A 12,245-nucleotide genomic window follows, 5' to 3' on the forward strand; every position below is an offset into this window, starting at 1 on the left:
TGCATATTTTCTAGGGTGGTCTGTTACTTTACTCTGCTAAATTACTTTACATAGTCATGCAGTAAACAAGAAAAAGGTCATGGGACCCTAATCATGCACCAGAATGTATTTTACGAATAATTAATTTCCTTATCATCTAGACAATGCTGCTAATGTATTGGTATAGTATACTGCCAAACTCCTGCCCACCTACACCATTTTTGCTCATTTTAAGGAGGGAATGCTTCCCATTTACTGGTGCGTTTTCTACATCTTACTTTCACTTTCCATGGAATGAGGTCATTTCTGAATTGCCATGATTTTTTCTAAGCAGAAAACTTCATGAATTTTGTTGTAATTGAAACTATTTTTACTCTGGAGTAACCTTGGTTTTTGAGACGTATATATTTATTTGGTAAAACTTGGACATAATGAATGAATTAAAATACAGTGGCGACAATATCTGTTTACAGAGGAGAACCAGAAACAGTGATCTGGCCAAAAGACGTTTCAGAATCACACAGCACATAGATGGAAGTTGCAAGAGTCAAGTTCAGATTAACATGATATGGTTCTTTGCAGGTCATTACATTAACACACTAAGCTCTACTGCAACACTAAACTATAAGTTTTAGTTCATGACCATTTTCATTTGAAATAGTCTGCATTTTCTCTCCATCACACTCCACTTCAATTATATAACCGCTGCATATTTCCATTTGTCACATAAGCAGCAGTAGTGAAATGATGGCAGCTAGCCTCACTGTCCCGCCATTCCCCCACAGACTCAGTTGCTCTGACATAACCAACTTGGCATAGCATAAATGTTCATGCTGGTTTGCTAGTACCACAATTCGATGATATTTTAGGACACACATATCGCTCTTGTGCAGCATGCTGATTCAGCTCTATGGACAGTACATTTAATCCATATAAAACTGCTGCTTAGTAAGCTTTCCTATTCGTCTTATCCCAACAGACATGCAACAATCTAAATAAAGAATTAAGAGACAATGCCAACAAGACCAAACAGAGATAAAGTTTGAAAATATGACAAAGACAGTTGTTCAAAACTGTCAGGGTCCTGCTTTGAAAATTACAAATTAAACTATGCAAGGTTTATATTTTTGAACTGGTGTGTCCTGCTGGTGAATCCCACAATCTGCCCACCTGAAGTCTAATGTAGAACTAATCAGTTATCACGGTTCAAGATCAAAAATGTTTTTCTGGCAACACTAACTTCAAATGCTAATTAAAAAAAAAAAATGAAATTACTCCCCCCTACATATATACATGCCTATGTGTATAAATGCTTCATTGTAATTTCTGCCTGTAGTTTATCCTTCTCAGGCCATTAAAATGTCTCCTAATACCTTCCCACAATACAGAAGTATGTTAAGTACTGGCAACATCATACTATCATTACCCCACATTACCAGCACCAAGGTCAAAGGGCAGTATGGCCTCCCAGGATCTTTGAGTACAGCACCAGGAATAAATCTTTTAAAATATGTATATTTGTTCTGATACTAATGCAGTAAATCCTGCTCCTGTGTGCTCCTGGTGCCCTCTGACAAATGCAGCTCACATCCATTGTATTGCCTACATGTGGCTGACTGGCATTTCTGCAATAGCTATGTTTCTGCCCTTGTGGGCCATTTTAAACCTAGCCAGATTCTCTTTTTGTGCTCAAATTAACCTATCCCATTCAGTTATAAGATTAGCCTTATCCGTCCCATGACTGATAATTATACATTACCCCTAATGAGAATAACCAAAATCATATCATAGATAATTTGAGGGGACCCTTACATGGGGTAAAGCATGTAGAAGTTGCCACTATCAATAAATAATACAGGGGGCAGCCCTGTGATAAATGTTCTGTTTCCCATCCATAGATCTAAGTTTTGCTTGAATATGGGCAGAGATGATCTTTGGTTTATGTGGATGGGGAGTCTGTTCCAGAGCAGCAGTATCCCTGCGAGATATATGTGTCCCTCCAATACATTCTGTTGATGTTGCAGAAGAGTTTAGATCCCTAGACCAAGTGTTTCTGATGACATTTGACTTGCTGATGTGCAGTAAATCCATCAGTATTGGGTCACAGGATGCCTTGTATGCCAGACACAGGTCACCTTTTAGCAGTCTGTAGGATACCAAGCATAGTGGCAGGGGTTTGAGACAGTCCATGTAAGACATGTTGTTTAGGCCTTCTATCATTTTAGTAATGTATCTCTGTGGGCATTCCAGCTGTTGCATGTGTCTGGACAGATACATGTCATAGGGGGTATTACATTCAATGACTGGCCTAGTGAGGACTGAGTAAGGGAACAATGAAATCAATAGATCTAGACACAATCCCTTTGTTTATAAGCTGTACATTATAGAATGACTTTTTTACAACAATAGACACATATTGGTCAAAAGTTATTTCACTGTACATAAAATTCCCAAATCCCAAACAACAAGGTGAAATGTTAAGGGCATATTGTCAATGTGATTGTTCCCTGGGATAGATGACTTTCCAAAGGGTACAGTAATACATTTTTATGACATTTAATTTTGGTACCAGTTATTTATTTGGGACAAATCTACCTGCAGGATGGCTAAGTCATTTGAGGATTCAGTGACTGCACCTAGCTTGCAGTCATCTGCAAACTTAATCAGCCAGAGCCCTTTGGTATTGGCTTTTACTTCAGAAAATTAGATGCAAAACAGGAGGGGTCCCAGCACAGGACCCTAGCGAGGTAACTCATTTCTTAGTGGAGTTAACTTTGTCTACTTTGATTTTCTGCATCTTACCTGTGAGCCAGTTGACAATCCAGCAAGTGAGAGGGATATTTTTCCCAGTTTATATAGCTTTTCTACTATGCTTAAGTGGGGGGAATTATGTGAAAAGCTTTGGCCAGGTTGATGACATTTTGCATTCATCCATTGCTATGGTGACCTTTTCAAAAAAATTCACCAGGTTGAGTAATTATGATAGTCTTGATGAATCCAAACTGAGACAGGTCTAGTGTTTTGGTGTTCTATAGGTCCTGATTGATTAGTTCCATGATAAGTCTTTCAATGGCTTTGCATATGAAGCTGGTCAGACTTATGGGTCTGTATTTGCCTGGGTCTGTGGAAGATCCTCCGTTATGCAAGGGAATGACTGTAGCTGTTCTCCATTCACTTGGTACAAAACCTGTTTGGAGGCTGAGATTGAAAAGTGTTGTTAGGCTGTGGCTAAATCACGCTTCATGTTAGTTAAGATGCATCCAGAGATATTATCAGGCCCCATCAATGCAGGATTTTTAACTTTTTATATCACTTTAGGAACTGGTGTTGTCTGATAGCTGAAGGCAAGGCTAATTTCAGGTATATGTTGAAGGACACATGGACGGGAGGGAAGGGTAAAGTTAAAGCTAAATTTATTGGCCAGTAGGTATACTATATCTTCAGCCTCAGTGTAGGTAACATTGTTCACAATCATCTCAGTGCATTCCTGTGTTGTGCTTTTGAGATTACGAACATAACTAAAAAATGTCTTATGATTGTCTTTGGCTTGGGTAATTACTTCAGCTTCAAACTTGGCTTTGATGGATTTTATTAAGCTCTAGATTTGTTTGTTTATTTCAGTGACAATGGCTCTAACATTCTGGGAATTACTTTTCTTACGTTTGGCCAAAATTCATTTCCTTTTTTTTATAAAGCTCGTTGATGCTATGGTTCCACCATGTTGGTTTGTTCTCAACTCATTTCTGTACATTTAAACTGACTTCTGTACTCGAGCTCCTGAGTATCCAAACTGAACTGACTTCTGTCTAAAAAGTATCTGTCATAACACAAAAACCATGCACATTTCCTACAAGTTCCACATGCTACTTTAACCTTGGTTCCCAAGCCTTGTACCAGCTAAACAAAATCTGTTTTTGTACCAAATGTTCCGCACTCACTGTTAGTAATTCTCATCCTCATCTGTGATTTGGCTTGAAGATTATTTCACTGAGCTCATTTGTATCCTTCACTGAAACATTCCTTTCTATTAAAATTGTACTTACTGAAACTGCATGTGAAATGTAAAATATAACATAAAGATATAGGCCTACTTTAATATGGCTACATTTATAGGCCTACGCAAAAAATACTGTACTGTAACATTTATTATGGCAAAACTATATTTGTGTCAAGTCTATTCTTACACCAGTGTATAATTTAGGAGTAGATAGTTTGTGTTAAAGAAATTTCTAAAGGTATCTTAGGTTGAAGGGATTTCTGGTTTCAATACTCTATGCGCAGACCTAATAAGTGATGAAGATACGCAAGGGATGGCGCAAGATTCTCCCATATTAGGAAGGACAAAATCCAAGATGTAATTCCCTCATTGGGTACTATGATTAATTGTTAGAGGGCATTTGTATTGATAGAGTCCAGGCATCTCTGTGCTTGTGCACTAGTGGTGGTGTAAGTTTCTCAGTCTACAGATGGACAGTTTAGACCACCTAGGAAAATGGTACTGGGTTTAATGCTGAGTGATTCTAGTTGCTGTAGATATGTGTTGTGGCTTTCTTATGTCACGGAGGGAGCTTTATAGCTGGCTAATATATGGTACAGGGCCTTTCTGATGGTTATCTGGACATGAGGAAGCTCTAGTGTATCATGCTTTTTTACCAGCCTTAATGTGAGTCTGGATGTAAATTGATACACCTCCACCTTTTTACCCCTCCTGCATAGTAGCTGGTATAAATGTGAGGAAGGCATTATAGCCCTGCACAGCTGGAGTGATCTCCGATATTTTAAACTGTGTGTCAGTCACTATACAGACATAGAAGTCCACAGGGGTGAGAAGGGCTCATAGGGAGTGGAGTTTCTTGTTTAGGCCTCTACGTTTGGTCAGTATCCTCCTCCTCCTCCATACCTGGACTCTCACATATTTTTCATGGCACATGCAGTCAGTACAGTCAGATCTAGCTCCAATGGTCAAATATAGTACATGATTTTCTGATTCTCTTTTGAAAGTGTCGTTGAAGGGTGGCTATGCATGAAAGACCACACTTCACTTGCAAGGAGTGCAACATAAGTTTTTTGTGGCTGTATTAAGGAAAAATAGAAGAGTAAATAGCTGATGTTTATATTCCAAGAAAATATAATAAAACAAGAAGTGGAATGAGAAAGCTGAAATAAGGTGTCTTGGTTCTACTCAGATTTTCTGAGAGCATATGAAACTGATTTACAGTCCATGGCTATCTGGCTTTGTAGATATAAGTACTTTTAAAGTGAAAAGTTTAAATAATTAAGGCTTCAAAAGTGCTAAACCTTGTTAAAACCAGAACATAGACTCACCTCTTTGTATGTGTTAATGTTTATACAATGTACATACTTTTTTATGTTCTTGTAACTAAATCTGGCACTTCCCTGGCACATTTTGTCCTGGCCCCCACCCATTTCCTGTCATCGACAGGCTGTGGTATTGTTAAATTATACTAAGCCACTTGTAGAACTTACAGGAGTCCGAGCACCAAAGCTCTGCAAAGCTAGTCTGACTACCCCACCCACATACCTACCTATTCCCAGTGACCCAGGTTATTGTCATGAAAAGGGCAGAATACCATATTACCCTCCATGGAGCTGGGAGTCAAACAGAGTGCTATTCACCTTTTATCTTAGCACAGCTTAATAACTGTTCCTACATAATACAAAACCAGCTGAATGCTATGTGCAGATTCTTTTATATTTTTACTCCACTTTCTTCACCGGTGTGCCTGTTGACCTTAGCATAACCCTTCAGTTCCCTCACAATAAGCTTAAGCAAACATAGCACCTGCCCCATTGCTGCCCTATGCATCAGCTGTTCCAATTTATCATTTGGGTGTGCACACCTGCTGCTTTGTTTCATTCACAAAAGCTCACTCAAGTTGCCTCTGTATGTCTCTTTGCAATCAAATAAATGCTTAAATAGAATGTTTCTATAAACTGCAGAGTATCAGATTTACTGTAATGTTTCTACATATATCTTTACCGTGGTTTTACTTCATGTACTTGGTGCGCTTCTCTCTTTAACCTATGTCCATTTGTATAAGACATTTCTCATTATAATGGGAAAGCAAAGCAAAATCACACAGATCGGTGAAGGGAAGAAATATGGGGCTGACTTAATAACCTCCGTCTGCAAATCAGGCGACATTTGTAGACTATAATATTTGTTATTAAGATGAGTTTGTTGATTTTTCTGAGATAACTTGTTTTGAATTTGTCGTTGGTTTACAGTATAGATGGTTGATTTGCAGTACATTAGCTGGCATCTGCGGATGAGTAAGTCATACTCAGTCTCTAGCACCATACATAATTTCAACAGCTAGAAAATTAATCTGAGGCATGTTATCACAGGACTGTTTTAGCGTTTTTTCAGCATGTTCTCCCTGCATCTACATGGGTTCTTGCTGGGTCTTCTGCTTTTTTCCACATTCCAGAGAAGTGAAACGGCATCTGTCCAAATAGGGTATGAGTGTGTCTGTCCTGAATGGTTAGGTGCCCTGTTTATGACTGGTTCCTCTGTTGTAATCAATGAGTGCAGAAGTGGTCACCATGTCCTCTGCAACCCTGAACTTGAATTATCAGGCAATCAGAGAATGAATGAAAAACTGAACAAATGAATTTACTGCTTGAAACAAATATTTATCTTTTAGTTTAATTTAGTTTGTTGATTTAAGCTGTTGTTTCCTATTCACATTGTGGCATCTTTTAAAGAATATTATAGGGCATAGTAATTTAGGATGGTACTTTCTACAGCTTTATTGATCTGATTTATAGACCGCATTTAATTCATTTTTATGTAATTTATAGTTAGTGTAGGATCCTGGGGCAAACTGTATTATTCAAGCCTCTCAGTCTTTTATATTTTTAAAAGGCTGTCAGTTAATAAGCATTTGTTCTTGATTCGATTATCTAGCATATGAAAAGAAGTAAGTGTGAACTGACTATATCTTTGCACGTTTTCACAATATCTGATTAGTGCGACGCACAAACTGATTGCTTCTTAAAGACTTGTGAAACTACTTCAAAACAAAGCACTAGGGAGTACAGCTGACACATTGTCCCTGCTCAAGGAATTTTACACAAAGTATGTGAGGAACGTCTATCCAGTAATCTCCATCAGACCAGCTGACACATTGTCCCTGCTCAAAGAATTTTACACAAAGTATGTGAGGAACGTCTATCCAGTAATCTCCATCAGACCAGCTGACACATTGTCCCTGCTCAAAGAATTTTACACAAAGTATGTGAGGAACGTCTATCCAGTAATCTCCATCAGACCAGCTGACACATTGTCCCTGCTCAAAGAATTTTACAAAAAGTATGTGAGCAATGTCTATCCAGTAATCTCCATCAGACTTCAGTCTGTCAGTTGTCCAGAATTTGTTTAAAAGACCCAAAACAAACCTTGAAAGACTAGCTAGGTAGAAAAATACATACATACATGTAGTGGGAGAAGATAGGGGGTCTAAGCAGGAGACATAAAGTGAGGTGCAGGCCATTCAAAAAGACTGGAAGAGGGGTTTATGAGGTACTAATATTATGGAGCAGCTGTTTGCCTTAGGGAGTATTCAGATTGCACAGGATGTGGAATCTGCAGCAGTTGAGGGGGGGGGTTGATGGGAATGTCTATTGAATGATTTGAAAAGGCTGAACAAGTGTGTAGAAAGGTGTCTGCGGAGATTCACTGAAGTCGTGTAAAATGCCGCACTTGGGTCACAACAGCCCTGGTGTAAAGTACCAGCAGGACAGGGTGTAACTGATGAGAACATGGCAGGAAAAAGATGCAGGGGTGTGAATCAAACCTCAATTGGAACATGGCAGGAAAAAGATGCAGGGGTGTGAATCACACCTCAACTGGATGGCCTACAGCAGAGTGAGGGAGGAGCAGCAGAAGCAATAAAATACTGGGGTGTAGACTCAAGGGGGATAAATTCCAGAACCAAAAGGTAAAATAACATACCTAACACACTAGTAACAGGTGACTCTATAGTCAGGCACACTGATGTCCCACTCACTAGGCTGGACAAGCAGAAGGTTACTGTTAACTGCCTGTCAGGAGCCAGAATCCACCACATAACACAAGCACTCAGGTCACTCCAGAACAAGTACAAATATGACTCTGCCATTGTTCATGTCGGTGTGAATGACTTGTGACGTACCTCCCTGGACTACATGAAAAGAGACATGGAAGAGCTCTCTGATCATGTAGCCCAGGCTGGCATGACCCTGACCCTGAGTAGCATCCTGCCCTCACCAAGAATGATACCTCAGTATAAAGAAAAAATGATCAATTTCAACAATTGGCTAAGCTTCTGGTGTCATTCAAAGGGGGTCCAGTGTCTGTCAGCCTGGGATGACATGCTTGACAAGCCACGTTGCTTCACAAGAGAAGGCTTGCACCTGTCACCCCTAGGCTTTCGAATACTGGCCAAGGCTCTTGCTGCCCCCATAGTGCCTTTTTTAGGCAAGCCTCAAAAGTCAAACCCACCTCTGTAAACAGCATAATTAACAAAAAATAGAGAGTTATGCTACTCAACACCAGGAGTTTAAATCTCAAAATGCATGTGCTCTAAGCACTCCTCAGTATAGAGAACATCAACATCTGTGCAGTAACTGAAACCTGGTTCAAGGCTCCAGAGAGCACCCCAGCACTACCGGGCTACAACTCATACCACACGTTTCGGCCACAGAACACGGATCGAAACACAAAAGGAGGGGATGTATCCATATTCATCAAGGATACCTACACCTCCAGGTTAGTGGCGCAGCATGATACCTTTGAGATCATCCATGTGCAACCAACATCGGGCAAATCTGCAATGCAAATTGTGGCCTGCTGCAGATCACCCTCCATGACCCGGGACCACCACTCCACCTTTCTGGAGACACTGGAAAACATGAAGGTCCTACCAAACACCCTGATATTGGGCAGTTTCAATTACCCTACCATTCACTGGGAAAAGTACTTGAGTACAAATTCCCAGGCCCAGCGCTTCCTGGAATTCATCAAGTCAAACACCCTGGATCAGCTGGTAATCTCTGCTACCAGAGGTGAAAACATATTGGACCTGATCATCACCAACATGGGCGGCAGGTGTTCCACACCAGAGGTCAACACGTCACTGGTTAGATCAGACCATAAACTAATCACTTTGGATGTCCACACCCCACCACCTCCCCCAACTAAGGAAACTACAGTAAAAAACTTTTCTAAAGCAAACTTCACCTTACTTAAGACAGAGGTGGTAAGTTTCACAGCCCCCACACTAAAGAATAATGCTGCCCAAGATGCAGAAACCTTTACAAATGTACTCTATGAGCACCTACAAGGATGCATGGATCATGCCATCCCTAGCAAAACCAAGACTCACTCCTCTAAGAGAAGGAAACCAGTTTGGTGGACCCCTGCAATAAACAGGCTATACAATAGAAGGAGGCAACTAGTTCAGAAAAAAAGCAAATCCCAAGAAGGAAAGACATCCCTGATCAGTATCATTAATAAACTGAGGTCCCTCATGAAATTATCCAAGGCTAACTTCGAAAGAAAAATAGCCAAGGATTCAAAAGATAACCACAAAGTCTTCTTTAGCTATGTTAAGAATCTAAGTGGCAACTCGCAGATATGCACTGAACTAGTGCAAAATAACACAAAATATACTGACCCTACTGATATTGCCAACATCCTGGCAGATAGATTCAATGCAAAATTCACCCCCCCTCACCTCCAGAAGGCCACAACAATACTGGAAAAGTGTAGTGTCCCAAAAATCACAGACGCACAGGTGAAAACAGCCCTTTCAAAAGCCAAAAACACAGCGTCAATTGGACCAGATGGTGTCCCAGGCTGTGTCTTGCATGAACTACAGAACGAACTAACCCCCCACCTAAACGCACTGTTCAACCTCAGCCTCTCCACAGGCTACGTGCCCATAGAATGGCGCACAGCAACGGTTATTCCTCTCCACAAAGGAGGGGCCACAACTGACCCTGGTAATTATCACCCCATAAGCCTGACTAGCCTGGTCTGCAAGACTATGGAGCGCATCATCATGAAACTCATTAACAAAGACATTGGGATCCTCCAAACAGTTCGGCTTTGTTAAGGGCAGATCATGCCTACTAAACCTAGTTGACTTCTTTGAGACAGTCATCAAGGCCATAGATGAGTTAAAGGTGGTTCACACAGCCCACCTTGACCTCGCCATGGCTTTCAACACCATTCCCCACCCGGGTGTTACAGAAAAACTCACCAGCCTGAACATAAACCCCTATGTCATGAGATGGGGTTGCCAACTGGCTTACAGACAGAACTCAAACGGTAAGAATAGTGAGCTAGGTCCAACTCTAAACCAGTCACAAGTGGTGTCCCATAAGGCTCAGTCCTGGGACCCCTACTGTTCAGCATATACTTCTCAGAAGTACAGGCAAACACAGGAGGACTATGGTTAACCAAGTTCGCTGATGACTACAAACTGGGAGCCATAATTGACTCTCCAGCTGACATGGACATCCTCCAAAAGGGCCTTACTGAGACGGACACCTGGTGTCAAAGTCATGGCCTCAAGCTAAATGCCAAAAAATGCATAGTCATCCCGTTTGGGAAAAACAAAACACCCATGAATTACCACATAGGTGGCAGCCCCCTTAATACAGAAGAGGTAATAAGAGATCTGGGGACCCAGGTAGATAGTAATCTCTCCTTTGACAATCATATTGCCAAAGTAGTTAGGAAATCCTTCTATGTGGGCCATCTAATTATAAAGGGTTCGCATCTAGAAATAAAGAGGTTATAGTGCCCCTCTACTCATCACTCATTAGACACATCATAGAGTACAATGCCCCATTTGGGATGTACCTCAGAAGACACTTCCAACAGCTGGAAAGACCACAAAAGTACCTCACCAAGAGGACTACTGGTCTCAAACATATGTCCTATGCAGCATTACTGAAAAAACTCTGGCTGTACTCAGTGGCATATCGCTTACTCAGAGGTGATCTCTGCCTGACTTACAAAGCCATTTCCAACTCAGAACTGATGGACATGCTCCACCTAAAGAAATCCAAGTCACTACGAGCCATGCGCTCTAGTGAGCTAAACCTTGCCACAACAATAAATATAACATGCTGGAGGGATAGATTCCTGTCACAGAGACTCCCCATGCTTTGGAACAAAATTCCAAATTACATCAGGCAGAGCCCCTCACTAACACTCTTCAAGAGAAACCGTGACAAGTAGATGGGTAACAGAAAATACACCCCCTGGGATCACTTCATTGGCTCTGCTTGACAGAGGATCAGTTAATCAATGGGGTGGCGAAAGCCGACACACTCTGGCTAGGCTTATAAATGCCCTCGGGCAGATAGCCTAGTACCTACCTATGAACCTATGAACTTAAAAGAGTATGCAGGCCCTTGTTCAGACCACATCTTGAGTACAGCGGTATCTCTGGAGGTCCTATATGTCAAATGACATCAAGCTGCTGTTAGGAATTCACTGTAAAGCTACAAGAAAAAAAAAAAAACATGAGATGGAGGGAAAGGAGTATAACCACAGGCTACAAGAGCCATCCTTCTTCTCATGTGAAACCAGAACTGAGAGGAAGGACATGATGTCAGTGCACATGATGTCAGTGCACAGCATCATTGCTGTAGCATAGACAAAATTCAGACTTGCTGAATCTAGCATTGTTTAGGTTCATAGGTTCATACTAGGCTATCTGCCCGAGGGCATTTACAAGCCTAGCCCATAGTTTTGTGGCTTACGCCACCCCTTTAGTATGGGGAACTATACCCATTATTTTGCTGTGCCTCTGTCGAGCAGTGACACTGAGGTAATCCCTGGGGTATATCTGCGATCTCCCACCCATTGGTCAAGTATAACTTGAGCACTAATCCAGGCCATCTTTTTTTGGAGAAGGTTCCCCTGCACCCTAGTGGCAGGAGTGTGCAGTTAGAACTTGTCTGATTGAAGACTGCTGGAACTGGGCTCAGTTTTTAGCTTTTTATTGTTTAATTTGTTTAAATCAGTTTACTCATTTGCTACTGTTATATTAAAAAAAAATACACTTTATGCATCGCCGCTTAGCTAGGATTAAACTATTCATGCTCTTCAAAATTTTCCTTAGAACTAGCCAGTTTTTTAGTTTTAGCACTCAAATCTGTTTCTTTGAGCTCAGGATTTGTTCAGAACTCTTTTTAAGCACTAAATAAGTAAGAAATTACTACAGCACTCAACTTTCCTCACTTGT

The 12,245-nt window shown here is 40.9% G+C and overlaps 1 protein-coding gene across 1 annotated transcript in view; it reads left to right on the plus strand.

Annotated features, from left to right (window-relative positions):
• Window positions 1-12,245, plus strand: part of LOC122814297 — a 780,122-nt gene that overhangs the window by 603,816 nt on the left and 164,061 nt on the right. The gene's annotated exons all lie outside the window — the stretch shown is intronic.

Source organism: Protopterus annectens, chromosome 10.part0 (assembly GCF_019279795.1).
Source record: "Protopterus annectens isolate FY-2018-M chromosome 10.part0, PAN1.0, whole genome shotgun sequence".
NCBI classification, from domain to species: domain Eukaryota; kingdom Metazoa; phylum Chordata; order Ceratodontiformes; family Protopteridae; genus Protopterus; species Protopterus annectens.